Source organism: Corapipo altera, unplaced genomic scaffold, assembly GCF_003945725.1.
Source record: "Corapipo altera isolate COAL_440 unplaced genomic scaffold, ASM394572v1 0, whole genome shotgun sequence".
Lineage (NCBI taxonomy): Eukaryota > Metazoa > Chordata > Aves > Passeriformes > Pipridae > Corapipo > Corapipo altera.
Window position 1 is genome coordinate 35,968,830 of NW_020884872.1, and position 17,552 is coordinate 35,986,381.

Genomic DNA, 17,552 nt, shown 5'->3' on the forward strand with positions numbered 1-17,552 from the left:
TTGAAAAGAGCAAATGGTTGATTATTCTTGAGCTAACTATGCATATTTGACTAACACATCCTTCCCAATTTGGGCAGTAACTGTCATATATATAAATGCTTCTATCTTTCAGCATCTCTTTTGAACACAGAAGTGTTAAAATACATTTGGTAATTACAAGGAATGATCTTGTCTTCTACAACACAAACCCAACCTTTTAAGGAACTGAAAAACTGCGAGAAATGTGTAATAATTAGGACCAGCATTTAGGTAGGTGCTGAGAAGCAATGAGAGAAATATCAAGTTTGTTCTTGCTTCTCTATAAGTGGATGGGGTATTTTCTCTTACTGGAAATCAGAAACCATTTCTTTTAACAAAGACACACACTGAATCAAACCTGTCACACTAACTGGTGGGTGCCCCTAACTTGTGGCACACCTATACCAATGCTACAGTCAGTTTTCACCTCTTCAGCTCATGATTCCACTTCTTTGGGACAAGGACAGAACATAAAGGGTGAGGACTATAGCCTGACTATGGCTATGCTGTTTCTCATAATTAGTGACGTTTCTTTTCTCTACAACAGCTAAGTAAATTGACTGAATTGTGCTTTCAACCCATCAGTAAACAAGACACCAGGTATACACATTGACAGTAATATAATCTCTAAACACAAAAGTAGTAAACTAAGCTATATCAAGAACTTTAAATAGCTCACCAGAGCAAAGAGTTATGGTCTAAGACATATAGCAAAGAAACAAATATCTGGTATGTCTTGGATACGCAGATCCAGCAGTAAGTTCATAGTTCAAGAGCCTAATGGAATGAGGGAAGGGGGATTGATGGGTGGGTAGTAGCCTATTTCTATCCTGTTGGCAAGATGAGTTGCCAGAGGCATACAAAACCCCAATTCTTTCCTTGTTTTTTAATTCATATATCTACCCAATCTTCCACCAAAAGGCAAGTTATCATTGCATCTGCAATTACAGCATATTTTTAGTCTTGCATGTGACTGAATAAAAATATGTACCTTGTGAATCAAAAAGTGGTCAGAACAACTACTTCATTGTTGACTATGTCCTCCATTTATCTTTGTGCTCAGATAGTTAATTCTGACCCCTTCTCATTGCTTATCCCCATTTACTTGATAGACATCTATGTGACCAACTCAACTAGACAAGTGAGGTCCAGTAATTTCCTAAGTTAAATGAGTTTAAACTTTTTTCTGCCATGAGATCAACATCTAAATAATTTTGAAAATCCTTAACTGTTCCTCAGCTGCAAGACAAGGAGAACAGTAAACAAAATCTGGGCGGATAAGGGTGTAAAAATCATTAAGACATTCAGAGTCCATCACATTGAAGACTGCAGCTTTATCATAGATTCACTGCTATTACATAACCATAACATTTTACCACTTTTAATTACTTCTGGCTCCTGTGTTATTGACCTAGATACAGTAACATAATGAAGTGAAAGAAAAATAAACAGCAACAACCCCCCCCCAAAATACTGGTGGTTTTTTTACACGCAAGAGATATAAGAGTCTTTTCTAATACAAGCATGGGTAAAATACAGCTTGTTGTAAAATCTGTTGTCTCGTTTTCTGTCTCTTTTACCCTCTTCCTCTCCAAATCTCCTTCATGATACTGCCATCTTTTCAGAGTCCCTTGCAACCACTACATGGACTCTGAATGGGAAGATTGACCATGGCATGGCCAGAGGTGTGGTGGGTTGTCTTCCAGGACAGAGTTAGTGGTATTTAGTGAAGAGATAGGGAGATGACAGAAGGGACAGGAGAACTGCATGCACAATCCTCAGGTCAGTGTTCCGTGCTAACATTTCTGTTAAGGGAGTTAAGATGCTCACCATGCTTGTCTTCCACTCAGAGTACACACACTGACTGTTTTAAGGTAGTTGGCACATCAAATCACTAGTAAAGCCGAAGGAAAGGAAAAGAAGACTGTGTGACCCAGCTACAGACAATAGAAAAAGTTCAAAAGGCCCAGAACATGTACATTCATTGACTGTGTTCTTATTTGACAGTAAAAGATATATTTTGTGGTTCTGGAGATCTTCTAGACAAAGATTGTCTACCCTTTCTCATGTCCCAGGCAGATACCAACACTGAAACTTCTACTACTCTTAGAAGACCCACACTGGTGCCTAGGGAAGGACAAGATGCTGGGACAGCAGCAGAGAGTTGGGCTAAGAGATAGTGAAGGTCATGAACTACCTGAAAGTCTACTGGGGGAAAAAAGCATATAGGATGCAGAACGCACTTGCTGATATAAAGGAACATGTCTTGTAATGTCCTTTGATGACAGCAGTCAGGTGATGCTTAGAAAGTTCACCCAGTTACTTGGCGATTCAGGAAGCTTTGTCCCAGCCATCTGAAATCATGCCTAGGGAAATAAATTGGATGTGAAAAAGGCAGTTTCTGAAGTGAGCACAAGTTTCTGTGGTGATGCAACCAATACCAGGACAGATAAAGCACATTGATTTCATAGATGAACTCACAAAACTTACTAGACTAATGTGGAGTTCAAGCTACTTCAATACTAGCTTTCTTTTAATTAATTATCTGATTGTGAACTTGAGTCTGAGCTAACCTAAACAAGCTCATGTCTCATATCTCTATAAATCCTAATTGTTTACAATATCAGTAATGGATCGAAGGGGTGTCATGTCTGTTCACCTCCTTTGTTACCAAACAGTAACTTCTCCAAGAAGGTGGTCAGCAATGTATGACCTACTAGAAAGGGCACTGACTGAGCATATCACGGTATTTAAAGGGGTAAATAGTCTTGGTATTTCATGGATGGCCTTTGGCTTGATTGGTCCACACTTTACGTTTTGGTAAAGGCATTTACAGATGTGCATAAAAGGAGAAGTAGATGGTCAAACAGAGAAAATGATAAAGTATTTAGCTTGCTTCATTGATGTGTAAACAATCTTCTGGAATTTGAGGCAGAGGAGTCTCATATCCCTCGAGATCTGAAAGATACCAAAGTAGGCTCAGAAAATACAAACTGTAAGAAGTATATTTTGCTTAGGTCTTCTGGGAGGTCATTGATAGGAACTAAACAAAAAAAATAATGCCATCCTTCTGCCATACAGAGAGAGGTTTATCTGATACATTCTAACAGGCTCTGGTATCTGTAAAAAAGACTTCATTAGAAAGGGTTTTTCTGGTTGAGATGTAATACTGTTACAAAAAGTACACAAAAGGTTTGATTCTCTTTTCCCTGTTAACTTTACTGAATGGCTGCCAAAGAATTCTGATCCAACCAGGAATCGATCGGCAGGAAAACAACTATACAGAAAGAAAACACACAAACAAGTGTGCTGGTATAGACCAAAGTGTTGCATACCTCAGAACACATACAATTTCCATTTGAAGTTTTTTTGTGTGTTGGGGTTTTCTTTTAGCAATGGATGAATGAACAGACCGAAAGCATTGATGGGCAGATAAGAGTTGAAATGGAAAAGAACAGTAATGTTAAGATGAGTTAAAAGCTCTTTTTGACCCTATCCTTAACACCATCTCCCCAAATGCTTCCCCTGTGAACTTTTTGTGTTGTACTCAGTTTGCTGAAATAGGGGATAGAGAGGCCAAGCCAAGGATCTATCCCGCTTCATTGAGTAAAGCTAGCCTATCAGGGAAGGTGATGGGTTATAAGTTAATACAAATGACAGTTCTAAGACAAAGTTAGCCAGTGCCTTCCTGCAGAGCCCAGTGCCAAGAAGGGGACCCCCCACTGATTCCACTTCTTTACATTTCCTTTTGCTCTCCTTCCCCTTATCTGCAGGTCCTGTCCTGCCAAGCCAGGGGATCCTTATTAAAATACAATGCACTGTCACTAATAAAAGTGAGCAAAGCCTCATTAGCACAAGGGTTAGAAGAGGACTATCTCTAATTACAGCTCACTTAGAAAAGACAATCAAATGAATAGATAAATCCTTCAAGAGAAAAGCCAATTTTTTTCTTGCATTTGGCGAAGAGTGGTTTTCTTTTACATACTCTTTTAAAAGGAATCAAATGCATCTACTGACAGTTTTTCTCCAACAGAAATTCTATCAACATATGATTTCCACCAGAAGACATTTAAATTGGTTGGGTAGGTAGCTAAGAGGTTGCATGTTTTATTTGTTCCTGTGTTGGCCAGCAAAGGCACACTCTACAGCATGTAGTATCTCTCATCAAAGAGACATCTGGGGAGAGGTAGGCTGTTCATTCAGATCCATCACACAGGAACTCTTCTCTCCCTGAGTACACAGTTAGTGACCAAATTTCCATTGCAATGTTTGGAGTACAGTTGTCACAATGCAGGCAGATTACTGCTTCTCCTTTGGGCAGACATATTATTAAAAAAAGAAAAAAAAGAAAAAAAAAAGTAGAAATGTATGAGCACTGTGAGACAAAAAGATCCCATAAACACAGGGTTTGTAGTTTTCACCTCTCCAATTTCACCTTCTATCCTCCCTGAAAGGCTGGAATGAAGAGTACAGGGATAAAGTCATTTGGAATTAAAATTTTTTGAAATAATATAATTTTTTTCATAATTTTGTGGGAAGTCCCTCAGATTTTGAAAAGCTCTACAAAATTTCCCTATTTTGCTATGCATTATTATAGTCCAATTCTTTTAAATTATTTTTTAATCAGTAAAATCCCCCCCCCCCAGTAGGTCCCAGGTGATCTAGTTCTGTCTAAGTTCCCGATTGACATCCAAACTCTCACAAGTTCTGTCATTTAGGATTTTACTCTGTGCTTGCAGGTTCTCTTATCCCCATAGAAATACTAATCAGACATCCATATAGCAGTTGGCACAAGATATATACTTGGAAAGTATTTTCTAGACACATGGTTTGTTACTTTGTTGTGACTCATTATAGTTATCAACCTCATGTAAAGTATTTATAACAGAAGTAATTTGCCAGCATGTGCAAGTTTTATGACCTGCTATCCATAGGTGAATTTACCAGAGCAGATGTTACAAAATTACTACATCAGAGTTGTACTGCAAGTATTTTGGAAGTTTCTGGATCAAACCAGTGGTCCATCTGATCCATCTCTTTTTCTCTGATAGTGTACTTTACTGGTTGTAAATGCAAAAGGCAATATATTTTCTAAATCTTATCCATTACTTGGCTATTGGTTTATACTGAGCTATCACATTCTCTGTGCATAGGGTCAGACTACCTTCTTTCATCTAATTTAGGAAGCCTACAGATGGGTTTTCCCAAGGGCAGCTAGGAAAAAACACTGCAGCAAAGAGGGTGAAAATACAATAGCCGCAACACCCTTTCACTGATTTATAAACTGCTAGCTACATGAGAGAACTGTTTTCCTTTTGCAGCCCTGCTTTGACATATAAAGAAGGGAATCTCCTCTCTGTTCCCACCTTTCTTCTGCTTCACCACTGTGCCAGTCCTAACCACTGATTTTTCTGCTAAAATGCAGCCTACTCTTTACAAAGATTATGGGGGGGGGAGTTTGGGGATATTTTTTATTCCACTGTGAAAAGTTATGAAACTTTCTTCCCAAGAGGATCAAACCTCTGCAGTAGACTCAAATATTCTCAGTGCCCATCTAAGACAAATAATATCTAAAACCATCCCTCATTACAGGCGTTTCATAGAAAATACTTAAAAAAAACCCCACTACAATTAGTCATATATTGTGGATAATAGCAGTGTTTTCCTCACAAAAGTTTTCTTTTGGACTAATCTTGTCTTTAAAGGTGTTCAATGGTTCTCAAAGTCTGTGGGCATAACACATGTAAATGTTTGAGTGGATCTGAGGTGAATACTTATCAAGCAACACCTTACCGATAAATAGAATTCTCTATATGAAGACATGATTGTACTAGGACTTTAATCAACTGGTCTAACACTACCTTAGAGAAGATAGACAACAGCCAGGAAAGTAGTTTTTAACTATTACAGACAATGTGTCATTTATCCTTTCATGAATGAAGTCACCAGAACATTCATGATCTATATCCATCTGCAGCTAATGTAGAACAATTCCTTCTAGTGTCATCTCCAACACTCCTTGTAAGCTACTTATTGATTATTTATTTATTCAAAATATACTCTCAGAGTACCTGAGAAACTTTGGCCTCTTTTTTTCAGTAGTCAAATTTTGATACTTTTTATAATATAGACATGATTTATAGGGTTTTCCACATTTTATATTGGTAATGAAATAGCTCCAAATGAAATTGGTTTTCTTTTAGTTATATTAAATTCTTCTGTATTGTATACCACCTAAATCAAATTAATTATGTCTGAAAAATAAAGTCTGAACACAACTGGACTTGAAAAAAGGGGGAGACAGTTTGAAAAAGGATTCATTGCTGTTCAAGTAATGAAAGACTTCTTTTGTTTATCAATATGAAAGCTATCTTGCACAGCATATTATCTAATCAGAGTCAGAATATGATTCAAAGAAAGGGTCTGGTCTTTAAACAATAGGTTATTAAATATTGTTCTGTGGAAAAATTAATTTTGCATTGTTGGGTGTGTGTTTTTTTTATTTCAGGGAAGATTCTCAGCTGTTGCATGTTAGCCTCATACTGTTGATATGAGAGCATCTAAGACAGTTTTCACAGCTTTGAAGAGGAGATTGATACATCTAGCTGAGAAAGTTGATATTTTTTGTTACAATGTTCACAAAAAGACGTGCCCTGCTTCATGTATTATTTTAAAATCTTTATTTTCTATGTAATTTTCAGTAGGTCTCTGATATTTTTGCTTCCATGAAGAATAAAGAACTGGAACAGAATGTTGGTAGTTCTGAATCAGTATCAATCTTCAATGATCTTTAAGGACATAAATGACAGAGCTTTAAGTGCCTTCAATTCCATTAGAAGTCAATTAGAATTTGGAATTATTCAATATATTACTAGGGAAATTCAATACTGCGGGACCTGATCTGAAAAGCAGAAACTTTGTCTCTAGGTTGGTTTATTATTTATTTATTTATTATTTTTATTATTATCATCATCATCATATTTTCAAGATGCCAGAACTACCTCCAGTCTTTCCGAACTGAGGTGGCAGTTCACATTTGGATTCATGGTTCAAAAAATTATAAAGTAGAAAAAATGACCCCTTTTCATGTTTATAAGAATCCTCCAAAATCTCAGCTCGGTTATACTCGGTTATAATGCTCCCATATCTTACTGCTTTTCTCTAGGTTAGTTTTAAAATTGATAACTGTAGGAATAAGTTGACCTTTACTTGCAAAAAAACCCTCTAAAAATGGTAGTGAAAAAAAATCAAAACTCTTTGTCACACAGTCTAAAACATCAGGTCTGAGCAACAGGAATCATGACACAGGAAGAAAGCCAGCAGTTCAGAGCCTAAAAATATCTTCCATCTTCCACTTTACTGTGGTCCTATTATAGCTTAAGCAAGAGTCACTTTATTTTTTCCTCTATAACCTTTAGCTTAATAACTGTCTGTAAAGACTTCCTTTAAATGCAAATGTACTCTTTGCAGTAAAAGTCATAACCCTATACTATATTACACACTGCAAATTCAGAAGAAAGTTATCAAAATCTATGAAGCCTATGTCCATTAAAAGGCACAGTAAATAAATGGAAAATCAGGCCCAGAGTAGTCGTAAGTTGAGTAATATTTTAACGACTTACGTTTTGCACTATTAATGAAGTGGTATACACAAAAAACTAAAGGTGGTTTTGTTTTTCAGTGTATTTTAGAAGTTGTATCAAATTATTGCAAACTAATCAAATTATAACTGTGAAATGTAATGTATTCCTTTCTGGTTTTATTTGTCGCTAGAGGTATGTGGCAGAGACTGCAAATTTTACACACCACCTCACTTTTTCAGGGGATCTGGTACAACTGGTAAAATTAGTATCTCATTTACTTATCGAATTATAAGGATCTGCTTTACCGTGCAAATCTGTAACATACTTGCAAATCACTTTGTATGTAGAGGTAATTTACACCACAAAGAAAGTAAGCATGGAAGTATCCGCAGAGGTGTCCACAGCTGGATGTAACTAGGGGGTGCCTTAAAGGGGACATAGGACCAGGATGCAAGAGCATCCTAGCCTTCCCCAGCTGTCAGCAGACTGTAGCTTCTGCTGGCATGCAGCAAAAATGTAAATCCCTCTTTATGTCAGACACAGAGGTGGAACAGTGCAAAGGTTATAATTTCTTGTGCTACACATGTTGTTCTCCAGTTACATTAAATCCTGCTCAGCTGTCACTAATTGTTTGTCTAGAGCTGACTCATGCTGAGAAATAAGGCAGAACAAAGGAAAGGAGAAGAGTAATTACAATTTAAACTAGGTATAAGAAAGATGAGTTGAACTACTGTACTTCAGCAGTACCAGTGTGAAAAACATTCTCCTTATTATAGTGGTTTTCTGACAATCACAAATAAATGGAGTCACTAATTTGGATTTTTCAAGTCTTCAGCTCAGAGAAAGGGATTAGTCCGTAAATATTCGATTCAGTTTCTTTCAAAATGGGATGAAAAATCATGGTACAGGCATACAGAGATACAGAAAAACAATTTTTCAGGCTTAGCAACTATACTAGGCTCACTGAAAGCACAGTGGACCCAATCTGAAGAATGACTCTGGTCTCTCAGATCTCATAAATCTCCTGTAAGACTTTTTTCACCCCTTCCCCATGAATTTCACACAGTATTTGGATGCCAACAAGGTCATGTACCGGAGACTCCCAGGAACTGTGTATTTGCTTGCAGAGACAAATATGATGGTTGTCTTGGGGGTTTTCAGTCACATGTATGAGATGCCTCATAAAACCCTATATTCTTCCCACCCAGTGCTTCATTTGTTTTCCATGGAAAGTACTACTGTACAAGGACTTATGATAGCTGCAGAGAAAGGGAATGTGAAAGAGAGAGAGTGAATTTTTTTTATTGATTTTTTATCTGTTTTGCTTTTTTCTTTTTTTTTTTTTTTTTTTTTTTTATCCTAGAGCAAATATTTGTCTTTACTGGATGACAGAAGGGAAAGACTATACGAAAATAAGCTAGAGTTGGAGTTCTACCTGGCCTCTAAAGCAACTCAGTCATTATCTTTAACCTTATCAATATCCTGAATGTCAGCTGAGCAAGGTAGATAGAAAATTTCAGTAAACAGAACAGGGAACAACAGGGAGGATGTGGTAATCTAAATCAGAAATCAATCATCCAAGAAGCTTTTTCAAATGGAAAAAGAAAAAGAAAAAGAGGCAATCAACTGCCAGCCGTTCTCTTCCCACCAAAAAAGGCTTTTTTTCTCTGTGTCTCTTTCATGTGCACCACAGTGTTTCTGCAAACAAAAATAATAAGGGCTCTCAGGTCCTTCAAAGTGAAACATAATCCCTTCATGGAGAGTGCATCACCAAATGAATGGAGTTCCTCGGTCTGTTTGGAAAAGCAGTATCAGCTATGCTTGTGGATCTTAATAATATTCTTATTAAAAACCGGAGCAGGTGATTTGTTTTTCCTGTAACTCCTGAAGCAACAAAAGTCCAGTGAGAGCACAAGAAATGATTTTGAAAATCATTTTCCCTCCTCGGCAGCAGCCTGTCAGTCAAACTACACAGGAGAGGAAAGAGTCATCTTGCCAATGTAATTTCTGAGAGGAAAGAAGTGGAGTAGTATGTTACAGAGAAATTAATATGTCATTGAGAAGAACCTCCAACAAAAACCCCTCTGATTTACTAGCTTCCAAATTTACCTTTTTACAATGGAAATTTCATTTTCTTAGCATAAGCACAGTCTGTACTCTAGTGGGTGCAAAATCCATATGCCTGGATTCTGTATTTTTTGAAACTTTCTTTCTTATCTAGATGTATGGACTTTAAGGCAGGAACATTGTATACCAATTGTTTCAAACTGTTCTCACACAACTGGCACTTGTTTGAGTCAACAGACATTATTGCAATAGGAAAAAAAACCCACAGACCAGATCTCTAGCTAGTTAAAGAAACATAGCCTCATTTAAAAAAAAAAAAAAAAAAATCAGTCCTTTCTTATATCTACTGGCTAAACAACAAGATATTGCCTTTAAAAACTGAAAATTATGGTGCTATCAATAATTTTTACTTCTTTATTTCATGGTTAATTATAATACAAGTTTGTATCTACTTCCATCCTCCTCTCCTTCACAAGTAGTTATTTAAATTCAGAGTCCAAGTACAGTATCTCACTACAAAATACAGTAAGTTACACATCAAACCAAATAAATTAAGGAAAGCTTACTGCTTGGCATCAGCTCCTGAAAAATACAAAATTTTGGAAACTGGGTGTAACATACAGGTAAAAAATATTTGGCAATCTAACTCCCAGAAACTCGAAAGAACAGTTTAACACCAAGCCATTAATGCCACAGATAATCTTCTCTCACTCTTCATGTATTCTTTCAGTGACTCTACTACAACAAATATTAGCACTGCAAATTTAATGGTGATTTAATACTGATTAAAGGTATGTCTCTTAGTAAGCAATAAAACCAGAGCAGCAGATAGAATCCACTGTTGCTGAGGCCCTTATATCTACTTTTTATTTCATAATAGCCTGTTCCTCTGGACTGAATATCTCCATGACAAGTATAATTCCAAGATGTCCAAAAGAGCAGTTATTGGTCTAAAATTCTATATCCTATTTGGGATTTGGACAACACTGGTGAAAAGCACAAATTGGTCTCTCTGGTTCAGTCTCTTTAAATATGTGCAATAAGTGGACACTAACAAATTATTTGTCTTTTCCCACACTACAAAATCAACTACTGTATTTTAACATCTGGAAACTGTGGTTTATTTGTAAAGTTACCTTGAGTCAGTCACAAGCACATGTTACATCTCTGAATGGAAGAATATACTCCACAGGATTCTTTCCCTCCAACAGCTTTGCAACCTCTGAATCTTCACAGCTTGTTCTCAGTAATTTATTACACCACTGTTTCACCAGACTAGGGTGATCTGAAGATTTCATTCAAGGAGCAGCATTTCTGAAGGAGTAAAGTCATCTTCAATTTGAGCAGTATATGTACACAAAGATTCAGTATATAACTGTGGAGATCCCAGCTGTTCCTCATTAAATTATTTTCTGAGAACTTCATTCCCCGAACTACTATTTTCTAAAAGGAAAAGGTTGTTTTCTGTTTATAGATAGACCTCTTCCACAGTCACAGGCAACTCCAGACAATGCTACACCTATAGTCAGTCTGAACATCTGCATGGTAACATGTTTCCACAAATAACCACTTGTCACTGTTGTTTCAACACTGATACATAGGTCATTATTAAGATCTGGTTGTTCTTTACTGATCACCTCTACAGCATAGGTCACTTTATTTTAGATTGCAGTTTTAGATTGCAGCTGAGATTAAATAAGGAAAACAACAAAATTGCGACTATATTCAGTTCTTTGGAGTAGGTATTTTATGAGTTTCAGTTTGTAAGGTCAGTCACAGAATAAAAGATACAGTAAAGTTTGAGCTTTGGTTGCATTTTTTGTTTCTGGAAATTCCGAGGAATAAAAAAGAGATTTGAGATTTGATTAATAACACAGGTAAATCTTGCATAATACCCCAAAACAAAACAACAGTCTTAAAATAAAATTCTATAAAGACCTCCAAAACTTTTCTATTAAAATAAAAAAATATATAATAGTTCTTATCAATGAACATTGACAGAGCTAATTATAGTACGGCACATACAGCCTTTCGTATACCCGACAAATCTCACTTAAATTAATGTAATTACGTGGATCTTAATTACCACCAAATTTATTGTGTTTAATATCAGTAGTCCTGAATCTTTTAGTACTTAGTCACTTATAAACTCTTGAAAAACTAACAGTCAAAACATTTGAATTTGACAAGCTATGGGTCATGACCATGACCGTTTTTTATCTATGAAGTCTTTCAAAATAAATCATCACTTAAGACGAGTATGCTGTATCTTCAGTGAATACTTGACAACCCAAAAGCCTATAATAGCTATATTGCTAAAGGGAAAAGGTTGTACACTTGTTAATACCTGTCCTACTTTTCTAAACCCATTATTTTGAGCTCTTGCAGTTGTATATACAAATTTGACAAATGAAAAAATCTGCACCACCCTTAGTGTAACTCTTTGGGAACATTTTATGCTTTGGTAACTACACATTATTACCCAAGCCATCTCTGTCAGCAATTCTATAGACCTTCTATAATTGCCACATTAATAATTTTGCGTCCAGAGATGTAGTATTTGATTGAGGCACTCCTTCAATTTGGCTATCATTTATGAATTAATTACTTTGTCTTCTTATTTTGTGGTATACACACAATGGGCCATAACGTAAAATTAAAAGGCAAGACAAAAACTAATTATTTAGTAGCAAAATTTGTTCTTTTGTGGTGGTTTAAGTTTGGCTGAACACCAGATGCCTATCAAGCCTCTGTAACAGTTCCCTCCCAAGCAGGATGGCGAGGGAGAAAATGAGATGTGGAAAAAAACTTACGGGTCGAGATAAACTAAATAATAATAATAAACTAAAAGACAGCACATGGAAGCAAAAGAAAAAAATAAATCCTTATTCTCTACTTCCCATTAGCAGTGATACCAAGTCACTTCCTGGGAAGTAGGGCTTTGATATGCATGACAGTTGCTCCAAAATACAAACATTAATAATGAATGCCCCACCTTGAAGACAAAATAGGACTGCACTGGGTTGAACCTGTTTGGACCCCAGGTGCCCACCAAAGTCACTTGGTCACTCCCGTCTTCAGGTGGACAAGGGAGAGAAAATATAATGAAAGTCTCATAGGTCGAGATAAGAACAGGGAGAGAGCACTCATCAGTTACTGTCATGGCAAAACAAACTCAACTTGGTGTAATTAATTTAATTAATAACTAATCAAGTCAGAGTAGGGTAATGCAATATAAACCCAAATATTGGAAACATTTTCTTCCCACCTCTACCTTCTTCCTGGGCTCAACCTCACTCCTGATTCTCCACCTCCTTTCCCCCAGATGCACAGGGGGACAGAGAGTGCGGGCTGTGGACATTTCATCACATGTTTTCTCTGTCACTCCTTCCTCCTCAAGGGGAGAACTCTTCACACTCTTTCCATGCTCGAAAGTAGGGTCCCTCCCATGGAAGATAGTTCTCCACAAACTTCTCCAACATGGTTCTTCTCCCATGAAGAACTGTAGTTCTTCATGAACTCCTCCAATGCGTGTCCCTACCACAAGGTACAGTCCTTCAGGACCAGACTGCTGCAGCATGGGCACCCTGAGGGGTCACAAATCCTACCAGCAAACATGCTCCAGTGCAGGCTTTTCTCTCCATCAGTCCACAGGTCCTGCCAGGAGTCTGCACCATCACGGGCTTCACAGGGTCACAGTTTCCTTTGGGCTTCCACCTACTCTGGCATACTCCACAAGCTGAGTCTCTGCTCCCCTGTGAACCTCCATGGGCTACAGAGGGACAGCCTGCCTCACCATGGTCTTCACATCAGGCTGCAGGGTGACCTCTGCTCCAACACCTGGAGCACCTCCTCCCTCTCCTTCTTCACTGGTCTTAGTGTCTGCACAGTTTTTGCTCTCCCATATTCTCACTCCTCTCTCTGGCTGCAGTTGCTCTTGGGTATCTTTTTTTTTTCCCCTTGTTAAACCTGTTGCTCCCAAGGCATTACCACCATCACTGATGGGCTCAGGCTTGGCCAGCTGTGGGTCTGCCTTGGAGCTGGCTGGTATTGGCTCCATCAGACATGGGGGAAGCTTCTGGTAGCTTCTCACAGCAGCCACCCCTGTAGCCCCCCTCTACCAAAATCTTGCCATGCAAACCTCATACATCTTTGCATTCCCCACACATGGCCATATGGAACACAAAAGCCTGAAGCAAAAATTATCAGCTGCTATTGAAGATCTAACACTGATTGCTAGCAATAAAAGTGCTCCCTGGACAGACAGCAATAATAAAAACAAACCACCACTGAGGGTCCATCTAGCTATTGCTTTTAAAGGTAATTACTACATCTGCTTCTTGAAGTAGTTTAAAACCAGTGTAAAGATTTTGCTTCTGTCCCAGTGAATGGTGAGCAGCACTGAGTAAGGAGTTAAAGGGTGTTGAACACAGCTATAACCAGAGTGCACTACCAGGTCAGAAGTGAAGGCAGAAACAGCTGCTTTTTCAATAGACTCATCAGAACTCCTCCATGCTTGCTGCACTTGCCCACAAGACTCCAGCACAGACTATTGTGTTGTGGGTTTTTTTACTGTGGGAACTTCACTCTTAAGAAACAAATGGACTGGCTTAACTATTAAGTGTCAATCAAGTTGACTATAAGGGCGGGAGGTAGAGGAAACAATTTTTAAATTTTAATTAGCTTTTATCCTGTGATTGTTCTATGCATTGCACAGTTTACTTGCACATTTGCCTCATCTAAGTCAATGAAATTCTGACAAGAAGAGGAGATGTATTTTTCCACATTAGCACCTTATTTATATGTTGTAGTAGCACTAACAAAAATCTCTGGTTTCACATAAAGATTTATAGTCTTCTGATAATCTCTCCCATATGGAAGGTGATAACTGTTATAATCTTCTCTACCATAATCATGTCCACTGCTTTTACATCAAATTACTTGTCCAGGGTCTGGATGAGACAAAACTATTCTTCTTTTTGTTTGTTTGTTTGACAGTTTACACCTACTTTGTGGAAGTAAATAAGAATTTAGATCAATGGGTAGTCCTTCATTTTCCCTCTATTATTCAGACAGAAACATTGGTTTTAATAAATACTTTTTCCTCTCTCTTTATTTCTTTACCCTAATGCCCTGGGAATAAGATTGTCTTACCCAGAGATAGAAGGAACATCCAGGATTCTCACCAAACCACGGAACCTATTTCACATTTCATTGGTTGCATGAATGAGCTGCGAAAATTTCTTCCTGATTCTCTAAAGTATCAGGACAGTGGTTTGCATGGGAGAGGTTTCTCCTGGTTACGTGAAGTAAGTCTCATTCACTGAGTTAATTTCAAAGTCTTAAAACTGCTGTGCATCATGTTAAGTTTGAACAAATCTATTCTGCCTCGTGAATACCTGCTCCCAAATTAGAGGCATCAAAAGTATCTCTTGTTTACAGCAAGGTGTTTATAAGAAAGGGAGAATTTTTTCAAACAAACAAACAAACAAACAAACAATACCCACAAAAAGAAACAAACAAGAAAGCACACAACCTTACTCTTTTCTGGTAAGTGTAGTCCTTGCTTTCTCAAATTGAGACAAAGCTACTTTCAATGTATCAGGGGACCCTTGAACAAGGACAGTCTATTTTTGTTAGAAGCCAATTTTGTCTAACACGAAACACACAAGAGAAAAAAAAAATAAAGCTTAAATAACAGTAGTGGGTGCCCAATTTTGAAAACTAAGCTAAGCACTTTTCATCATTTTCTCTACTAACATCCTTCCACCTTCCTGAGATATTAATCAGATTTGAAAGTATCTAGTAAGTCTGAGAATATTTAAAACTTTCAAATGTAAAATCACAGATTCTATTTAACTTCCTGAAACTTCGTCTATTTCCACTAAGATTAGAGTACATGTGGATTGTGAATTTACCTGAGAGTAGTCATGTTTAGGACTTTCAAATTAATATAAAAAAAGTAGAATATTACTTCATCTAATTTCCAAACAAATGCCTAGTATTATATGTGGTAAAGTTCAGTGATTCAAAAAAATTGGCTTTAAGATCTAACTCTTCAAATGTGACTTACAGAGGAGGAGCTTCCACAAGGGGGTCTAGCAAAGATGGCTACTGCAGTACTCTGGTTCTGTAGGTAAATCTGATATTAGAAGCTGAAAGTAATATGCTGCTACTTGTGTGTGTGTAACTGTTAAAGAGAGAGAGCATGAGGTGCAAGTGTTAGAGAGTGGCAAGGTATTACTCTGTTCCTTTAACCAAGATGAAATCCAACACTCCAATTCCTCAGTGAACAGGGTTTATTTGACTCTAGTGGAAAAAAACGAAATTTTAGTATGAGCACAGCTGCTATTTTTCTTTCGGAATTGGTGAGAATATCTAGCAGTGAATAACTCTTAATCAGACTTGTTTATTCACATTAAAAGTCAGTTCAGGTCACATTGTTTGCTTGGTGCCTGTTGGTCTGTACTTAGTCCTTCCTGAACAGGAAGTCCTTCAGATTAAAGATTGTATTTTTACGGTCCCATGCCTGCCTACCCCTGGCTATTACCTGAAGAGCAATGTAACCAGGAATCCGTTTCTAGAAAGGATATTAACAGCCATTAATGTGTGTGTATGTCAGGATGAAAAATAGGAGGAAATCAAAGTAAAGTAATATGGTGAAAGCAAAATCGTAAGAAACAGCAAAGTGATTGTTCACAACATTGGGAGTAAGGTGTATCCAGGTAGAGGTATTTTCTATCCAAAGGTCAACAGAGTGTTAGATCACTAGAACATATTTAAATTCAAGAAGCAAACATGATTTAAATACCCCAAAGCTATTTACCATTGGACATATATTCATGTCCGTTTTATAAGGTATGGGGCATTTAAAGTGCCTGTTCTTCAGAAAAAACTAGGTTTTTTTCTCAGCATTGCAGAAATCATGTAACAGCACAAGAATGAGAAAGCAAACTCTAAACAGAGTGAATGGTGTGTCTAGGAAAGTCAGGAAGACTGTTTGCTTTCATAAACCAATCACTCTGACAGCCCTATTATTACATGAATGTTCATATTTAGACTTTATATTTCTCCTTTACTCTGTAACTTACTCAAAGAGTTAGCTTGACAAGATCTTAAAAAAAATGCAATTAACATTTGAAATTAAAACAGCCATATACTATTTCAGTATGATGATTTTTTTGCCATGATACTTTAGAGATGAAATACAAATGTTCTTCTAGAGGAGTCATTTTGTGACCAATATTTGCATAAACAAAACCAAACTTAAATATGTACGTTCTGTATTAAATCTGTGTATCATATGTCATTAACACATTAATGGATCAAGCGGCTCTGGGGAATCAGCATGGGATGCCTAGACTTAACTGCTGGCCAGGTGCTTGGCTTATCCACTGTCCAGTGCATCTGTTGGGACAGAGGTCACTGGCAAAAGGACGGCTGAAGCTCCTGATCTCTGAGCACACTGGCTACAAAGAAAATCTGAGGCCATAAAACCACCTGCCTCAGCCCTATGCATTGCCAGGTCACTCATTGCCTTATTTTGCCTAGACCAGGAGTTACGAACACACTTCCGTTAAACTAGCTACCATATGTTGGTACAGAGTTTTCTTACACCAGATTTATAGTGACTGTGGGAGGACAGCCAATATTCAAACCAGAATGAAGCTACACTGTAATTCAACTGTCATTTTCAGCCATCATTTCCACTGAATTAAGCAGCCCTCATTTCCCATTACCACAGTCACCTCTTTGCATTCCCGTACTATTTTCTTCCCTGTGGTAATACTCTGTTTATTCAGACACCCAGTAAGTCCTAGGTTAAATTAATCTATCTTTCTTTCCTTTTTCTTTCCTTCTTTCTTTCTTTCTTTCTTTCTTTCT